Source organism: Mchenga conophoros, linkage group LG1, assembly GCF_057382185.1.
Source record: "Mchenga conophoros isolate Kocher_MC1m ecotype Shallow Benthic linkage group LG1, M_conophoros_male_GT1.1, whole genome shotgun sequence".
Classification (NCBI taxonomy): domain Eukaryota; kingdom Metazoa; phylum Chordata; class Actinopteri; order Cichliformes; family Cichlidae; genus Mchenga; species Mchenga conophoros.
In genome coordinates, this window is record NC_140526.1 from 38,443,746 (window position 1) to 38,464,229 (window position 20,484).

The 20,484-nt window shown below is 40.9% G+C and overlaps 1 pseudogene; it reads right to left on the bottom strand.

The window, feature by feature from the left end:
* Positions 1-9,621: 9,621 nt before the first annotated feature.
* Positions 9,622-17,597, bottom strand: LOC146583791 (uncharacterized; annotated as a pseudogene).
* Between the last annotated feature and the right edge of the window lie 2,887 nt (positions 17,598-20,484).

Consider the following 20,484-nt stretch of genomic DNA (forward strand, 5'->3'; position numbering starts at 1 on the left):
GTCTCCCACCTGTTAGTATATTCTATTTGTACTTATATTATTTTATTATTTTATTTACTTGTATTTATTATTGCTCTTATTTGGTTTCTGTGAAGCACTTTGGCATAGACCTTGTTTTTAAATGTGCTATATAAATAAAATTGTATTGTATTGTATATAAGCAGGAAAAAAAATTAACTACAATCAAAAAACAAAAAATGCCTCACATGTATAAACTGAAACAAAATTATTCCATCCATTCTCTTCTGCTTATCTTTATCTGGGTTGCTGGGGGGCTGGCGCCTATTCAGCTACTGCGGGACGAGAGGCAGAGTACACCCTGTACAGACTGCTGTCCAGGGTGTACTCTGATGCGGGGTTAACAACATTAACAAAAAAACAAGAAAATAAAAAATGCATATGCAAAATAGAAAAAAGAAACACCCAAATCCTCATCATGTCAACAATCCTTGAGAAAACACATCATGCTCTTCCAAATCCTGGTGAATTCCTTATTGCAAAATCCGTGTCTGATTTGAAAGTAGTGTACACTGCATGAACTGGTATAGGAAGGATATTTTCACAAGTATTGGCCACTGGCTGGTATGCTGTCACATCCAGTGCAGAAAACAAGAATATTCATTCATTTCATTCATTCATTTTTTTGTTCATTTTCAGGCACAACAAATACCTATATTGAACATAAAATGCACAAAACAAAAAACAAAAATTGCCTGAAAAAGGAGTGGGACGAAGAAAACTTATTAAATCCCACCCCTATACTCACTCATCAACAAAAAAAACAATAAACTTCCCGCAGCTACGCCCATCATTGCATACAGACCCATCAACAGCCCCGGACACATACAAGCATCTTGTCACGATCCTGGGTCTTATGACCCAGTGTTTTGAGTTTTAGTTCATTTTGATGTTTATAGTATGTTTAAGCTCATTAGGTCTCCTATGTTCATTTGCTTACCGTATTTTCACGACCATAAGGCGCACTTAAAAGTCTTAGATTTTCTTCAAAAAGTACGGCGCGCCCTATAGCGCAGTGCGCTCTGTGTGTTGTAATGAGGACGTAGTAGAGAACACCATGAGAACGCTAAAGGGTGAAGTGTGGCCGAGTTGGAGGAAAGACTCAAGCGGTGGATCATCGAGCAAAGAACGAGCGGGAGAAGCGTTTTGACGGTCACCATTCGGCTAAAATCAGTTTCACTTTCACTTTTTATGAAACGGTGCCATTTTTCCATCAGGACCGGGACTACGGTAGCGCAGCAACTTCCAGCGGATTATAAGGAAAAGCTGGCCATCTTCCGCTCCTACTGCAGCAAACACATCGGCGACAAAAACATCCAGCCCAGCCACATCACAAACATGGACGAGGTCCCGCTCACTTTTGACATCCCGGTGAGTCACACTGTGGAGAAGCTGGGGACCAGCACGGTAGCGATACGCACAACGGGGTATGAAAAGTCTTCTTTTACTGTTGTGCTTGGCTGCCATGCTAATGGACAGAAACTGCCGCCTATGGTGATTTTTAAGCGAAAGACTTTGCCTAAAGAGAAGTTTCCAGCAGGAATCATCATTAAGGCAAATGAAAAGGGCTGGATGGATGAGGAAATGATGAAAGACTGGCTGAGGGAGGTGTATGTAAGGAGACCAGGTGGTTTTTTCCACGCATCACCATCGCTCTTAATCTGTGACTCTATGCGTGCCCATCTCACAGCCGATGTGAAAAAACTAGTGAAACAAATGAACTGTGAGCTTGCTGTCATTCCGGGAGGCCTGACAAAGGAACTCCAACCGCTGGGCATCGGTGTGAACCGCCCGTTCAAAGTAAGGCTGCGAGCGGCCTGGGAGCGATGGATGACCGATGGAGACCAGTTTCACCAAGAGTGGAAGGCAGCGCCGGGCGAGTTACGCCACAATTTGCCAATGGATTGTAGATGCTTGGGCTAACATGTCTGCTGGCACTGTTGTTCGAGCTTTCGCAAAAGCCGGCATCATTTCCGAGGAGCCGCACGGCACGGAAAGTGACTCTGACAGTGAAGAAAGTGAACCTGGAATGTTTGATGGAGATTTAGCGCAGCTGTTCAATTCAGACACAGAGGATGAGGACTTCGATGGGTTTGATTGATGATAAAAATGTGAGTACCAAACTTTGTTTTGCTCCTGCTTTATTTTGCTTGTGTGTTGTTGATGATGACGATTACCAGTAATAGAAATGTGAGTAAGGTACCGAACTCAGGTTTGCTCCCGCTTTATTTTTAAATACGCATACGGTACTTGTATGCGCCCTATGATCCAGTGCGCCTTATGTGTGTGTTAAATACAGTAATGGCACACATAACTGAGACTGCGCCTTTTAGTACAGTGCGTCTTATGGTCGTGAAAATACGGTATTAGTTCCCCCTTGTGTTTCCAACCCATGTTAAGTCTCCCCTGCTCTTCATGTGTTTCATGTCTGTGTCTTACGTTGTCAAGTTCTGGTTGTCATGTCTGCGTCTCATTATGTTTCCTATTTTATTTTGAAGAGATCTTGTGTTTTTGTTTTATGGTTTATGTTTTGAGTCCTTTGTTGTACTGTTTCTTGTTTCCCTAGGTCTGTTATGGTTATCATAGGTTTAGTTCTTTGGCTTTGTCATATGGCTTCCCTGTGTTCCATGTTATGTCCACTGTGACGTTTTTGTACCATATTTCAGGTTCCTATGTTCTGTCTCCCCAGTTGCTGTTAAGTTTGCATGTTTAGAAGTCAGTCAGTGTGTTTCCTGTTTTACTTTGAAGGTCCATGTCTCATGTGAGTGTTTCTAGTTTTGCTTCCCTTGTCTCGTCCAGCCTGATATCTCCCAGCTGTGCTCTCCTTCTGTGTCTCATTCCCTCATTATCCCTCTGTGTATTTAAGCCCTGTGTTTCTCTTTGTCAGTGTCGTAGTCTCCCTCATGCTGTGTGTGATTCTCCCCGTGTCTCCTGGTATGCTTTATGATTAGCTTTCCCAGTTTAGTTTTGTATTGCCTGTGTTCTATTTTTCCAGCAATTAAAGCTGTGCTTTTGAGTTCGCTTGAGGATTTGCGGGCCGACTCGTCTCCTCCCTCTTCCAGGAGAAAGCGGCATTCACGCCGCCATCGCTCCACAGCAGCTGAGCAGACCATTTTTGTGAGTAAAAGTGACTGTTTGCCACATTCTGACTCCAAACCTTCTGCCATTTCATCCACGGTTAGTCATGCTGCTCCTATGAACACTTTAGTTTTTCAACCAGCTCCTCCGAACCTTCATGATTCCAATCCTGTGTCCAAGACTCTACGTGACGCTCTTCCAGTATCTCAGGCAGTTATTTTTTTCTGTGCCTCAGCTGGGAGGTGTAAATAGTAACAGAGTGCCTCCTACCTTAGTTAAACTGGCTAAAAGACTTGGACTTGATGCCACTGAGCTAATGGATCAAGTTGAATTTTGTGTTCCACAGCCAGCCATGTTCAAACACACTCACCATGTTTTAGAGTCAGACCAAGTTCAACCTGCACCTCAAGTGACTGTTTTGGGTGTGGCTTCACCCCTGGACTGTGCTGCTCACCAGTCAGCTTATTCTGAAACTGCCTTTGCAAACCCACCTACTCGTGTGACCACTCCTGAACTCCGCTCTCCATCACCTGTCGCGGCTCCCAGGGTGAGGCCAGCCAGGACACAGCCTACCTCCGCACCCGTACCTACTCCTCGGGTGGGAGCGGCTCGTGTCCGGCGGGTGCCTGCACCCATTCCTGTGTCTGCTGAAGGCTCAGGCGAGCCTATCCAGCCCCTGTCCTTGTGTTCTATAGGCTCGGAGTTAGGTCAACAACAACTACCACAATCACTACAACCTCTCATTTTTTCCATAGCTCAGTCTGTTGCTCAGTTATTAACTCAGCCATGTGGTTAGGCTTCAGTTTTGTCTCCAGGTCAGGCTTCAGTTTTGTCACCCATACCCCTTTCTTTAGCCCAATCATCTGCACAACCAACCGCTCAACAGTCTGCTCAGCACTCTGCGGCTCTCACGCCACCGCCTGTTCCAGCTGGAGGGCCCGAGGAGCCCGTCCAGCCTCATGCCACGTCAGCTGGGGGTTCAGGAGAACCGCACCAGCCTCATGCCACGTCAACTGGAGGGCCCGAGGGGCCCGTCCGGCCTCATGCCACGTCAGTTGGAGGGCCCGAGGGGCCCGTCCGGCCTCATGTCTCCGCTGGAGGGTCCGAGGGGCCCGTTCAGCCACCAGCTGCTCCACCAGCAGCCTCATCCATGCCAGCTGCGGCCTCCGTGTCTCCGCCCACGCAGTCGCCTGGTCCAGCTTCGGCTTCATCAGCGTCGCCTGGTCCAGCTTCATCCGAGTCTTCATCCTCGTCTGGTCCGACCTCGGCCACTGCTTCTGCCACGCCTGGTCTGGCCTCGGCACCTCGGGATCGCTGGCCACTTTCCGGGCCACCGGCTGGACGTCACCGCCGTTGAGGTCGGCCCCCTGAACTGTTTCTACACCGTTGCCGTCCACACGGTTGGCCCCCGGAACTGTTTGACCATGAACTCCTGTGCCGTCAGCCTCCGGGCCGGCCCCCTGATCAAGTGAACATGGATTTCTGGACCTGGCGGCCCCCTGAGGAGTTGTGAACTGTTCCCTGTGCTCCTGTGCTTTTGATGGTCATTTTGTTTTTGTGGCCTTTTTCCAGCAATTAAAGCTGTGCTTTTGAGTTCAAGTTCTGTCCCCGTGAGTTTGCGTTTGGGTCCTCTCCTGCCTGCCACACAGCCGAAACATGACACATCAAAACGGCAGCTCGCAAACAACAATTAGAGCCTTCATAACTGAATACTAGGGGTGCAACGATATTCGTATCGATATTGAACCGTTCGATACAGTGCTTTCGGTTCGGTACGCATATGTATCGAACAATACATTTGTAAATTATTGGATCAATTTTCCTTCTGACGATGCTGTCTGTGTTGAGCACTCAGTGAATCTGTGTTCGACTACTCCGCCTAGGCTGCACAGTCGAGCGCAGATCCACTGAGCGCTCAACACAGACAGCATAGTCAGAAGGAAGAGCGCAGGGCAAGCTAGCGAGACAGAAGTTAAGCTCTCCTTGCAACAGGCAAATTGAACCTCATTCAGATCTGGCGTTTGGAATTATTTTGGTTTTCATGTGACGTATGACCCTGAAGGTAAGCGAGTCATGGACTAAAGTAAAACAGTATGTTGGATGTGCCATGCAATGCTCAATTACATTGGTGTGAACTAGTGTGTTAGCGCAGTTGGCCGTCTAGCCCCATGCACGGAGCGATCGGCGGTAGCTCGTTAACGGAGATTTGCCGTGTTGTGGCGTTAAGGTCATTTCAACGAGATTAACCTGAAAGCACTAGTGGGAACACAACGAATATGACTGCACATTTACGCCGACATCATCCTAGTGCAAAGACAAGTGGAAGCAGACAAAAAAAAGCAAGCATGCTACTAACTTTAGCCGAGTCATTTAGACAGCTGTTAGCACATGATTCTCCTTATGCTGCTGAGAATATAGCCCAGAAGAAGCGGATAGTATAGCTTTTATTTTGGAAAGAGCCATTTCTCTGTAATAAACTCTCTTTTCCAAAGATGAGTGATTCCTCAATCAGATACAGGGCTTGCAATATCGCTAGCCCGACGTCCCGGAGCTAGCGATTTTTTTCAGTCGGGCTACCAAAATCTATCTCTTCCCTGCCCGTCGGGCTATTGTAGGAAAAATATATGTCAATGCTTTTGCATTCTTTCAGAAATGTAGCTGGGTAATTATGTCATTGGCATCGGTGAGCCACTGTCAATATGTGACATATTGAAGTCGCGTTTGAATTTGCGCTTGTTTTTTTGCTTTCACTTTGCAATCGTGCGAACTGTGTATAGAGAGCGACAGCACTGATCTGTGAGTGATAATTTGTGCACCAATTCCTCTGACATCGTCAATCGTTAGCTTACTATGCAAACATGACAAGTGAAATCTCCCGCAGCAAGCTTAAACATGTGAGAGGTTGATCGCGCAGAGAATCGCTGAGCTTATGTGAGTGCGTGTGTAAAAGCATTTCAGTTCTGCTGAGCCAAATAAGACAGGTCAGGGTGAAGAAGTGACAGCCAAAGAAAAGCTTACCACAAAACGGAGAAGTTATGACAAATCAGACTATAAGGCAAAAAGAAAGTGCAGCTTTATGGTTTCATGGACAAAAGAATTTCTGTGGCTGCAATATGATGAGCTAAATAACCAGGGCTGCACATAAATGGTCCGCAGGTGCGCATTCGCTGTCAAAATAAAAAACACGCACAAGGGTTAGGGTTAAATTTAAAAACTGTACTTTTGAGTTAAAATATATATTTATAATTTTAATAAATGACAAATTAAAAATGCATGAACATTTTTTGTATCGAAAAAATATCGAACCGTGATACCAAAGTATCGAACCGAACCGAGAATTTTGTGTATCGTTGCACCCCTACTGAATACAGAATATATAAATTATAAATTGCATTACCACAGGTAACAGGCAGTAATAACTACAAGTAACAAACACACATATACACATATGGAGGGCCATAGATAGATAGATGGATAGCGAGAGAGATTTATTTTTATCCAGTGTATCAGTAATTTCTTCTACAATTATCACTATTGAAGTGGTTCTTTGCGTTCTGAAACCATAATGACCAACATTTATTATCTGATGTTTTTCAAGGAATTTTTCTAATCTTGAATTAAAAAGTGGCACGGTGGTTAGCACTGTTGCCGCACAGCAAGAAGGTCCTGAGTTCAATTCCAACATCAGGCCGGGGTCTTTCTGTGTGGAGTTTGCATGTTCTCCCCGTGTTTGTGTGGGTTCCCTCCGGGTACTCCGGCTTCCTCCCACCGTCCAAAGACATGCAGCTTGTGGGGATAGGTTAATTGGATAATCCAAATTGTCACTAGGTGTGAATGTGCGAATGAATGTGAGTGCGACTGGTTGTCTGTCCCTGTGTGTTGGCCCTGCGACAGACTGGCGACCTGTCCAGGGTGTACCCCGCCTCTCGCCCTATGACAGCTGGGATAGGCTCCAGCACCCCCCGCGACCCTGAAAAGGATAAGCGGAAGCGAATGGATGGATGGATGGAATTAAAAAGTTTTTCTAGAATTTTTGAGAATTGAGGCAGTAGAGAAATAGGCCTATAATTGGTAAAACTGTGTTTGTCATTACTTTTATATAGTGGTATTACTTTCGCAATTTTTTTTTTTTTTTTTTTTTTTTTTTTGATAAGGTTTCCGAAAGAGGCGCAGGCCAGGGTTTTCCTTTAAGCGAAGGACAGTGCGTTTATTTACAGTGAACACATACAGCAAGTGGCTATATACAACGTGCAGGGGAAACGGGTCCGGGTCGCCAGGGTCCGTGGGAAACAGGGTTGGGAGAAGGGTGTTCCACACTTTCTGTACAAAAACGTTCCCCCTCAATCACTCCTCTCCGCATCGGGTTCCAAAAACGATCTACACACAAAACGTCGGGTTAGCAGGATAATTATAAGAAATTCTCAAAGTACAGGTTAGCAGAAACACAAGTCTAACTGACACTGATAGCTCAACGATCCAGCGAAGACTAGTGCAGACTCGCCATCTAAGTAGTGCAGTAATCAGCTGGGATCAGCGGCCGGTGTGGTGATGAGCAGGTGTGTGGGCCAGCAGCGGGAGCCCGCAGTGAGCATCGCCGTGGCGAGAGAGAGAGTGAGAGAGAGAGAGCAAACGAACCACAAACATATTGCCCAATAGAGGATTGACCAGCGGGGCACGGGGACCATGATACTTTTTGAAAACAACCGGACTGAAATGATAAATTACAGATATATGTTAAGGGACTAGCAATATTCAGAATAACCTGTTTAACTACAGACATATTTATGTTTTGATAATCCATTGAAGACTTACTTTTACATTTTAATGTGATATTTATTAGTTCTTGCTCATTTGTAGCTGAGAGGAACAGTGAAAAGGGATTTGATTTTATATTACTGATATTTTCATTTTTATGACACGGGATGTCCGCTGCTAGTTCAGGGCCAACATTTATGAAGAATTTATTGAACCCATCGACAATATTACTCATGTTGTGATTTTCACCATTTGCATCAGTAAAATATTCAGGATATGATGTTCCAGAAGATCCTTGTTTAATTAAGTTGTTTAACACATGCCAAGTTCCTTTTATATTTTTATTTCCATATAATCTTCTATAATAAAGTTGTTTGCTCGTTCTTATAATAGCAGTCAATTTATTTCTATATGCTTTATATCTTTGTTCCACTTTTGTTTTTACTTTGATAAACTGTTTATACAGATTGTTTTTCTTTTTGCAAGCATTAATAATTCCTTTTGTGAGCCAAGGACTTTTTATCTTTTCTTTGTCATGTGTTCGTTTACAGGACAATGTTTATTGTACCACATAGTAAAAATATCTAGAAAATTATCATAAGCCTTGTCCACATCTGACTCTTCATACACCGAACTCCAATCTTGTTGTGCTAAATCGAAATTGAAGGCATGAATTGCTTCATTTATTGTTCGCTTTGCTATCATGATCTTGGTATCTATTTTTTTTTTTTTTTTTTTTTTTTTTTTTTTTTAAATCACAGTCACACAAAGTAAAAACTGGTAAGTGGTCAGTTATATCACAGACAAGCAGGCCACTATTAATTTGGAAATCCATGACATTAGTAAAAATATTGTCAATAATAGTGGCGCTATGTGAAGTTATTCTGCTTGGCTTTGTTATTGTTGGATATAGTGATAAGCTGTACATTGTGTCAGTAAAGTCATCAATGGCTTTTAACCTTGTTGGATTTAGCAAATCAATGTTAAAATCACCACAGATAAATAGTAATTTTTTGGTTCACCGAAGCAAACGTTTTTTCTATCCATTCATTAAAAGTGTCAATACTTGAACTGGGTGTCCGATATATACAACTTATTATAACATTTCTCTTTTTTTTTTTCATTCATAATCTCAATAGTCAAACATTCCAAAATTCCATCAATAGCCATAGACATAGTTGTTACAACATTATATTTTATAGAGTTATGAACATATATAGCAACCCCACCGCCCGCCTTATTTAATCTATTCATGTATTTTAAATCATATCCATTCAAACATAAATCTATTTCTTTATCGACATTGAACCAAGTTTCAGTGATGGCTATAACACTAAAGGGGCGAAAAAATTGTTGCAAATAGTCCTTAATGAAATCAAAATTAGAGTACATACTTCTGCTGTTAATTTCTTTTTCATATTGTTCCTGAGTGAAATAATTACAATTTTTAACAAAAATAGAGAGAAAGTTACTTTCAGAATCTATTTCTGGATCTATTATATTATGCTCCTTATATTCACAATCTAGATCAATTACTTTCTGTTGAAGAATTAATTTCAACGTGTCCATGTCATTTCCTGGTGTAATTGATACATTGGTGTCAGTTATACTTGTCCAGATCCTCCATGTTCCTCACTATCAGTACTTTTGCCTCTTCTGGTGTCCCGTTTAGCTTAATGAAAATCTTACAGTTTGTTACCCATGTATGTTGTATTTTACCGTTCTTCTTCAGTTGCCTTGCCTTCCTCGCGATGTCTGCGTTTTTTCGTGTCAGATGCTCATTAATGAAAACGTCCGTGCCTTTCGTTTGCGTCCTCGTTTCAGCAGTGCGACCTTGTTCTTCCGATTGACAAATCTCATTACAACGGCCGGCGGTCTGTCACTCCTCCTGGGCAGTGAGTGACATGCTTCTATGTGCTCCAGGTCCATCTCTATTCCCTTGCTTTGGAGGAAGGACGCCACCTGTTGCTCCACCGAGCGGGTCTCCTCGTCGCTGGGCTCCCCGATGTTCCCGGCCACCGCGCGCTCGATTTTAATACGGCTGATGACCACGTCGTTCGTACGGGTGTACTGCTCCAGCTCATCCACCCGCCGCTCGAGATCCATGATCCGTCTGTCCTTCTCGGCATTTTGGAGGCGTAGCTGTTTTACCTCCTCCAGAAGCCTCTTTGTGGCCTCTCTGACTGACAGGTGACACAAGTGGTTGTAGCTTCAGCTAAACTGGACCTCTGTGCTATGTTTGTGCTGTTGGAGCTTTTGGAGCATTTTTAATCTCCCTCAACGCTTCCAAAGAGACATCATTTTCAACTATAAGATAGAAAAATACAAGATGAAAATGAGATTCTGACTAAGACTACTGGTGTACAAATACATTAAATTACCAAAAGATTAAAGCAAAAGTGAAACATGTATATTTTTAAAATTAAGCTTTAATTTGAAAGGCACACCTGAAGCTAATATAGTCTATACAGTGAAACCATCCATCCATTCATCCATTCACTTCCGCTTATCCTTTTTTCAGGGTCGCGGGGGGGCGCTTGAGCCTATCCCAGCTGTCATAGGGCGAGAGGCGGGGTACACTCTGGACAGGTCGCCAGTCTGTCGCAGGGCCAACACACAGAGACAGACAACCATTCGCACTCACATTCACTCGCAAATTCACACCTAGTGGCAATTTGGATTATCCAATTAACCTATCCCCATAAGCTGCAGTGAAACCATAATGTCAAAAAAGAATTTAGTGGAGACCACAACATATTAAGCGTACATGGATGCAGAAATAGCCTATTATTTGTACTCAGTACACAGGATTGGTAATAATTTATTTATTTAGTTATCCTCCTATTTATCCTGTTATTTATCTTGTTAATACTAGAGATGGCACGATACCACTTTTTTATGTCCGATACCGATATCATAAATTTGGATATCTGCCGATACCGATATGAATCCGATATAGTGTTTTTTTTAATCAACAAAACTGTTTTTAAAATATCTTGCTGCATTTTGTATAAGTTCATACTCAAGTTTAAAACAACAACTAAACTAAAGCTATTCTGTTATACCTGTATGCAAAAAACAAATATTTCATAGTTCAGCAATACTGATCAATCTAATAAACTTAAACCTACACCATCCTCCCTATTCTGGTATTTTAAAGAGTACTTAGCTTAAATATTAAGCAACCTAACTAATAGGGTTCCAACTCCCAGCAACAACAAAAATAAATAAATAAAAAATAGGGAACCACCCCTCACACTCCACCTCATGATGCTTAATCGACGTAATCAACCTTAATTTGATGCAGTGTGAAAAAAAAAAAAGGACATAAATCAATTATTTTTCAAGAAATATTAAATAGATTCAACATCTTTCTTCAACAAAATTGCAGACTGCACAGATGGTACCTTCCCAAAGGAAAATGTACTATAGCTTACTAGGGTATATCAGACTTAACAGTTACTATATACAGTAATGGACTTCTATACATTTTACATCAGATTAAAACTTGGGTGTAAGATTCAGATAATTATTTATTAAAAGCTAGACATTCAATTGTTGCTTGTCCTGTGTTTCTATGGTGTATTGATAGTCATGTGCTTTTGTGCTGAGGTGTTTTTTTTTTTTTTTTTTTTTTTTTTTTTTTTCCTGTTATCAAACTGTTCTCCCACTAGGAGCTCAGTCTGAGTGGAGTTTTTTTTCTCCTCCTCTTACCTCATGTAGTGTATTTTCGTTGTTTTTTTCCTATCAGCCTACCTTCTGACATGTCTGCCCAATGTGATGTTTGTGTAAAGTTGGTCAGAAGGTTCCTTTGTAAGTGCGCATGCACCATTAGCGTGCTACCTGCTGTAACCCTAATTTCCCTCGGGATGAATAAAGTATTCTGATTCTGATTTTAAATGAGAATAAGAAAGAAAAGTATGTCTTTGTGCCCCTTTTCCCTGTTAATGCCCTATCGGCCCCCCTGGCTAAACTTTCTAGATCCGCCCCTGCACAGTTACCAGCCGTCAGTTGCGTAGAAAAGGATCCTGGTGTAGAAAGTAAGATTAAATAAATTCTAACAACAGCTTATCAAGCTTAAACGTGTTGCTGTTGTTCAGCCGCTGGTTTCCTCTTTCTGGTGCAAAGTGGGCCAAAAACAAAGAAGAGAGACAGAGTCGCGACAGAAAAGCCGATCAGCTGATCATTAAGCAGTTTCATGATTGAAGTAGCAGCAAGAAGAGGCAGTCGCTTGTTAAGCTTAACGCAGGAATGCTTTACAAACATTCAGAGATGGACTTACACACTTGCTTTACTTCTCTCGGGATAACTTTGTCGGAGATGAAATGCCAGGTTGCTAGCGAAGCTCCAAATGCTATCCAGACCACAGGTCCCGCATGCCACAGCCGCTCTATCACATGATGCATACTGCTCCGACGTGCTAAGGTTCTGAGGTGAGTTACGGCGTGTTGCAAGTTTTGTGAGGTGCTTTCGTGATATTTAATGGATCGGATTACATTTTTTATTTTTCCGATCCAGTAATTTAGGTCAGTATTAGACCGATACGATACGTAATATCGGATCGGTCCATCTCTAGTTAATACACTGAAGTCAAACTGAAATCACATTTGAAAATGAGAGAGCATGTATAAAAATGGCCAGAATTTCTAAATATGCAGTACTGTTTCAAACCTTTCAATCAAAGCAGAGATGGTTAGGGACGGGTATTGATAAGATTTTAACGATTCCGATTCCATTTTCGATTCTGTTTAACGATTCGATTCTTTATCGATTCTCTTATCGATTCTTTTTTTTTTTTTTAAAAAAAGGAAAACACTAAGGTCGATTAGCTTAGAACTTTGTTTTAAATCTTCTCTTTGAACAAGATAGAAATTTAGGAGTAACATGGCCTTACAAACCCAACAGTGAGATCTTAAGAGATCCAGCCTACGGCTCTTCAATGGGGTGTCACAGGGTCCAGGAAAAAAAATTGTAAATGTAAAATAATAAAATAAATATTCTTCTGTAGCAATAACAAAGTATAACATAAATTGTTCTGTGGCAATTACTGTGGAGCAGGGAAATTATTTTACTGCTATTGTTGAATAATTGTCATCAGTACCATTGCATTAATAATATAATCTGGAGTTTATATTGCATTCAGATGTTGAAACAGTGTGTGTCTTTCAGAAAGACTAAGTTGCAGGCTGACAGGAAGTTGCAGGTTTACAGAGTGTGCCTTTTGCAGAACTGAAACCGAAAGCAGAGTCTAAGTGCAGGTTATTTTGAGGAGCATTTGAGGACGAGACACAGACAGTTAAGAGGTGACACAAAGAGCATGTGAGGTCAACACATACACACACATTAGTTAGATTCTTAGAGGAGAGATTAGTTATGTCTCGACAAGAAAGAGGAACAATTCACTTTAAGATAACGGAAAGTACCAGCCATGAAAATAGAAGATGATTTTCTAGGTGAAAAGTCATTCTGGTGTTGATCTGATCTATGTATAAAATGTATCTGTGACGCATGAAGGGGCGTCAGTAAATCAAACCCTGATGCTATAAAATATCTGTTCATGCTTTGATTAAGTTGAGGACTACTGGCTGTCTGCGTACAGAGTGTCTTCCCACACGTGTGTTTATTAAAATCATTGTTTGACCAAAGAGCTTCTGGACCAAGAGTGGTTTGTACTCTCCCTCCTCAATTTTGAACCTTAACATTACACAAGAATATCCAGTAATGTCCCTGCCTACAATTAAACACATTCACTTACCAAAAATCGGGGCATCTGCTGTGGCAAATGGGTGCAAGCCTTTGACCACAAACTTAGACACTGCTCGGTGACATTCGTCTATCCTGGCCTGAAAGGAGACGCTACCGGTAGACTGCAGCGAGAACTACCAGCGAGCGCCAGCCAGACTCTTTCTGTCTCTCTCATCATGGTCACCTACATGTACAGTAATGGCAGGTCTTGTAATAAGGCAGATTGCGCTAACATAATATGCACTGTTAGTTGATTATTTACCTGCCGCATTAACGGGAGAGGACGTGCAAACGTTAGCGCTGCTGCTGGTTGAGAGTCACGAGTCCGGAGCGGAATTAAAAACACGACATTCATTTAAGGTCATCGCGTGTTTTGTGAGCAAATGCTTTTGCATATTCGTAGTGTTTCCTCCCTTAAATGAAATATCTACTTTGCAAGTTGCCCTGTTGTCATCGGTTCTCATAAAGTATAATCAAACTTTTGAGCGTTTGAGCCGCTTAGGCGCCGTGTTTCCTGCCAGGTAAATGACGCTCGGCAACGTGGTGACGTCATTCGGGGCGACTGGAATCGATAAGGGAATCGTTTGCAAAAATGGCAAACGATTCCAAGGAATTGAAACAGTGGGAACCGGTTCTCAACAAGAACCGGTTTTCGATACCCATCCCTAGAGATGGTAGTACAAAAATTCTATCATTGCCAAAAAAATGTGTTTAGTTAACTGTATGAGATACTAAACTCGTACATGTAATCACAAACCAATTGATGTATAATGTATTGATGTAAAATAAATCAAATGGCAACAATTAATTAAATCATAAGCACCTTTAGAGTTGCACGTAAGAACTTTAGCATTGGGTGGACCTTCAAAGATGCCAAGCTTGTCCTTGACTTCACGGAGGCAAAGTCGAAGAACTCCCGAGTAGGTCCTCCATTGTCAACAGCACCCTCAGATATTCCATAGTCAGCAGTAAACTTCACAAATATTTTTTTCTCTGGTGAAAAATTGGATCTGCCCATGTGCCCGTGGCTCTGGATGCTCCATCCCACACATTTCGCCTTATGATGTTGAAGTGTGTAGTGCTGTCATTATTTACTCAATAAGTAACAATCTGCTCCAAGATTCTCTCTAAGCTCTGGACGTCACTGACACACACACACACACACACACACACACACACACACACACACACACACACACACACACACACAGTAAAGAAATATGCTAGTCTCAATGGCAATAACCCACCAACAGAATAATGATGTACCATCCTTAAGACTGTAATTGATATTTATCATAAAAGAGATACAAATCAAGAATATTTGTGATAATGGAAAAAAGAAGTTTAAATTTTTATCTTGTCATAAATACACTAGTATTTATAAATAGTATAAATACAAGTAGAACATGAAAAAAACAAGATCCAACACTGACAACCAACCTCCATTCAAAAAAAGTGAACATAAACCAAAACATATATCAAATAAAATATAATTAATTTGATAGCCTTGGTAATCTTCAAAGGACAACAGAAATTGCAGGTTGTAGTTTGCTTATTCAAACTAATTCAAAACTAGACAGCCGGTGACTCCTTTTCTGCAACAAATATCAAATAATGGTTAATATGTTGACCTTTCAACATGACAAGTAAAAGTTTTTGTTGTACTGACCTTTCACTTGCACTTGAGTCTAAAGACGTTGAAATGGCTTCTTGGAGGTCGGGGTCATCTGACAGGTATTCTTCCTCAAACAGGCCAAGATATGTACTGCAAAGCCAGAATGTTTTGTAAATTATTTATTGGCCTCAGCATTATTAAAGTTTTGTGGGATCATCTTGACAGAGAACAGAACAAAAAGCCTGGAAAACTTTTCCTGAACCATGCTTAAAGAAATTCAATAAAAAGAAGACATCACCATCAGGAAAGCTTGCTTAAGAGAGTTCAAGCTGTGTTGAAGCCTAAAGTAGCTCATATCACATTTTGAATTTTAAGCTCATTAAAATTCTACAAGTTTTGTTCTACCCTAATGTACTGTGCTTCCATGTCTGTTTGTAGACATCATTTTGTAGACTGCAGTAAATCAATGCACTTATTTCCTTTTTTTCCCAGCAAAATACAAAGAAAGGAGGGGTGGCTCATGACTTTTGCACAATATAGCTCAAAAGATTAAAAGATACAAACATGTACAAAACACATACCTGTAGGCTGGGTAGGTCCTTTGGACACACTGGAGGTGTTACTAGAGAAGACACGTGTGTCACCAATAACACTGGCAGAAGAACCCACTGATAAGCCAGGTGTGCTGTCTGGCAGATGTTCCACTGGAGTAAGGCTTATCCTCATCAGTAGCAATGACAGAAGGATTGGTGGACATTTTGAGGGTGTCAGCAGAGATGGAAGATTCAACAGTACAAACATCTTGGGTAGCAACACACCAGATGACCTCATCATCAACAGACATGGACTGTGTGTTAACAATGGGAATGGCTGAGGTAACTTCTTTAAAAATTTCAACTGTGACAACACAAAGAACAGTAGTTTAACCTTTGAAGGTCTCCATTCAAAGTCTGTTTGGAAGTGAGTGATGGCTCAACTAGTTTGGTGTGGCATGCCAGCAAAATCTGTAGCCTAGGGAAGAAGAAAACAGTGTATATGAAAGTTTTGTTAAGGCTAACAGACTACAATACAATACAGTACATTAAAAGGTTTCATTTTTGTTAACTCTAAAAGATATCAATCCAGTCATCTGATCAGTGCTTCCAGATCATTTTTGGAAATACCCAAAGTTGACCTTTAATAATCTAAGTAACAAAAACAAATCTTTTTATGAAAAAGGATCTAAAGCTTACCTGCATCCTTCCACAACTGGCTGGAAGGCAGTCCTTATTGGCTGCATTACTTTGAGTCCCAGTCACAGCTAAACTCCAGTGCATATTTTATATGTCCATTTTCAAAAAGCCAAGCGTTTTTGTTACGCCTTGGCACATGTGCAGTAAGATGGTCTGGCAAGAGAATCGCTTCTTTGGTGAAAGACTGAGCCACAGAATGTGACCTGCTTAGCTGTGCTGGAAACCTAATAGAGGATAAAGGCAAAGTAAACATTTCTGCATGTAATATACTCACACTTCTCTGATCAATGAAGTACATTTAATTAACAAAAAAACAAAAAAACACCATGCTGTACACATGTCCAATTTGCATTAATAAACACCCTCTAGCCTCATGGTACCTAGTATAGGCTGTTGGAATCCTGAATTGGCTAAGTGGAAGAGAATGGATGGATTAATTGATGGATACATGATGGAAGATAGTGGGATGGGTGGGTGAAGAAACTTAACAACTTAACCACATAAAAAAAATCTCTTAAATTATACATTTTGTTGCTTTAAAAAAAGTTTCATTAAATTATATATTGCCAAAAAATGTATTGTAACAACTGAATGATGTGCTTTGCTTTTACAAAATGTTTGCAGATTAAGCTTACGGGGTGTGAAATCGCATGTTTCCACAATTAAACAAATTAACTGTTGTGCACAGTTTAGTCTCCACATCGACATGCTGTAAGTCTATTGAACAGTTTTTTTGTTTTGTTTTTTGTAATATTTTTGTTTACTTAGCTTCGTTGAGCAAATGAAACCTATGGGCAATTACTAACCTTCCACTAGTAATTTCAATGCATTTAGTTCTGTTCTTACCTCTTCTGCCTTGGGCCCTTTCGAGTAAAAGGTCTAAGATTGTAGATGGGACCCGTTGTGGGGGACTCCTGTAATGTGGAAGGCGTGTTCTCCATAAGGTTAGCTGGATAACCAGGTGCTATCTGACCAGTGAGGTTCACTGCATTTGGTCTTCCACGATAAAACAGTGAATAAATTTCTTCATCAGTAGTACAATGCGGTATACTAGTACTAATATTAGGTTGGCCAGAACATGCATTTGCCAGGGTGTTAATTAGCTCCTCATTACTTAGAATTTGAACCGCAAGATTCCGTGTGGACTGGCTCATACTGGCACTCCTCGCAGCTACAAACAAGGAAAGCACTAGATGGCACAAGTACCCCCGTGACGTCAAGTGTCATTCCATATATTCAGAAGATCATTCCATATATTCAGAAGATCATCCCATATATTCAGAAGATCATCCCATATATTCAAGTTTCATCCCATATATTCAAGTTTCATTTTATTCATGTTTCATTCCATATATTCAAGTTTCATTCTTTGTATTCATGTTTCATTCCATATATTCAAGTTTCATTGCATATATTCTAGTTTCATTCTATGCATTCAAGTTTCATTCTATGCATTCAAGTTTCATTTTATGCATTCAAGTTTCATTCCATATTTTCTAGTTTCATTTTATATATTCAGAAGTTCATTCTATGTATTCAAGTTTCATTCCATATATTCATGTATTCAGACAATCATTCTATATATTCAGGATTTGATTGCAAAATATATATAATATTTACTGGGCATGCAAATGAAATGAATTTATGGTAAACAGTTCTTTTTTTTTTTCTTTTTTTTTTTTTTGTACTTTGGTTCATTTAGATGGCTACTTTTAAGTTAGCAGTATAATGATAGCGATGGCTGCTTTGATTGGCAGGTATGCTGAGTCAGTAATCACATTCTGAATACAAGTCTGTGAAGGGTTTCTTGCATGCACCCAGCATAAAGAACACCATTGCACTGTGTATGTTGCTTTTTTTTCTTCTCTCTACCTACAACCAAGCACCTAGTGGTGAGAAGCAGCTTTTTTTCAGCTGAGTCAGTCAAACCTTTCATCTCTTTTTCTGACTTTTTGAGAGAGTTTTACATGCATTTGTGACCACTCGCCTTGATTATTGTTGGTATTGATCAGGCCTCACTATCCCGCTTACAAATGGTCGAGACTTCAGCACTAAGCAGGAGAGGAACTACCAGACCCCCGTCATCAACGAGTGCCCAGTGGAGAGAGTGGACAGCTTCAAATACCTCGGAGTTCACATCACGCAGGACCTGTCATGGTCCTGTCACATCAACACCGTGGTGAAAAAGGCCCAACAGCGTCTCTACCACCTCAGACGCTTGAGAGACTTCCAACTGCCCTCCAAGGTGCTCAGGAACTTTTACTCGTGCACCATAGAGAGCATCCTGGCGGGAAACATCTTAACCTGGTTCGGGAACAGCACCATGCAGGACAGACGAGCTCTACAGAGGGTTGTGCGGTCAGCTGAGCGCACCATCCGCTCCGAGCTCCCTGACCTGCACTCAATCTACAGCAGGCGGTGCTGGACCAAGGCCAGGAAGATTGTGAAGGACCTCAGCCACCCCAACAACAGACTGTTCTCTCTGTTGAGGTCAGGAAAGCGATTCCGCTCCCTGAAGACCAACACAGAGAGACTGAGGAGGAGCTTCTTCCCGCAGGCGATACGGTCTCTCAATCACACCACCACACAGTACTGACCCACACATACAGTTCTTACACACACACTGGACTTTCTGGACTTTGGTTTTGCACAACACTGGTCACTATATTCTTCATTTCCGGTTAATACTTGTACAGCTGCTGTTATTGTGTATATATTTATTTATATTTAGATTCCTTCATACATTCTTATATAGTTCTATATTGTGTATTGTGTATTTTGTTGTACAGTTATTTTATTTTCAACTTTAATTTATATATTTATCTTTATCTTATTCTTCCCAGTTAAATTTACCCTTCATTCTAATTTGTGTTGTACAGTTATTTCATTTTTAACCTTAATTTATATTTTATTCCTTCCTAGTTAAATTTACCCTTTTTAATTTTTCATATTTATTTCCTATCTTATTCATAGCCTTTTCCTTTTTTGTTCTCTTTAGGTCACGAGCAGTTGTCCAAGCATTTCACTACATATCGTACTGTGTATGACTGTGTACGTGACAAATAAAATTTGAATTTGAATTTGAATGCTGCTCGCCTGCAGACAGGGACATGCATGAGCACATACTTCTCTCAGATTAACTGACCAGTCGCTCTTAGCTGTCCCCACGTGGAGACTGAAACACTGGGGGGACCGAGCTTTTGCTGTTGTGGCCCCCGAATTATGGTATAAGTTGTCCATATTAGGCTGACCCCTACACTTGAGATTTTTAAATCACTTTTAAAAACACACCTTTTCTTCAAGGCAGTTTAGGTGTAGCACCAGTCAGCTTCTAATCCGTATTAGTCAGTTTTTTGTCACTTTTAATCTTCTTTATTTTGTTAATTTTATTGTCTGTTTTATTCATGTTTTAGTATTTATTTTTAACTTTTATCATCATTCTTTGGGAAGTACTTTGGTCAACCATGTTGTTTTCAAAGTGCTCTATAAATTAAGTTGGATTGGACTTAAAGTAAGCAAATACTAGAAGGACAGCCTCAGAATTATTGTGGCTCTGTGTGGTTGTGCAGTTTCTTCCTGGTACCAAGTAAAACCATATAAATAGTCCTACAACTTACATATGAGTCTCCTGAATTATCCTTTTGGCATTAAGGTAACCAAATCTCATCAAATTTTGCGTAGCAATGTGATCATTGGAATGTTTTTGTTTGTTCTTTTTTATTACAGTTTTTTCTGATTGCTTAAGCACGTTTTTTGTAACTATTGGCTATTTTTGCAAAACTCTACACACAAATAAGAAAACCTGTCACCCAATTATCAAAACATTGTAGTTCTCTTGCAAAAGCGAACACAGCTAGATTAACCCTTTAAAACCGGTCGGAGCGGGCACGCTCTGTTTTGCGTAACAATTTTTAAATCCCGGAAGAACTGCAACCACATAAGCTAGCGCAATAATTTTGTTTGCATATGAAACTGGAGAAGTTGTACTTACATCTTATCCACTCAGCTTGTCCTAGGTCACAGTTTCCTTCCACATATAGC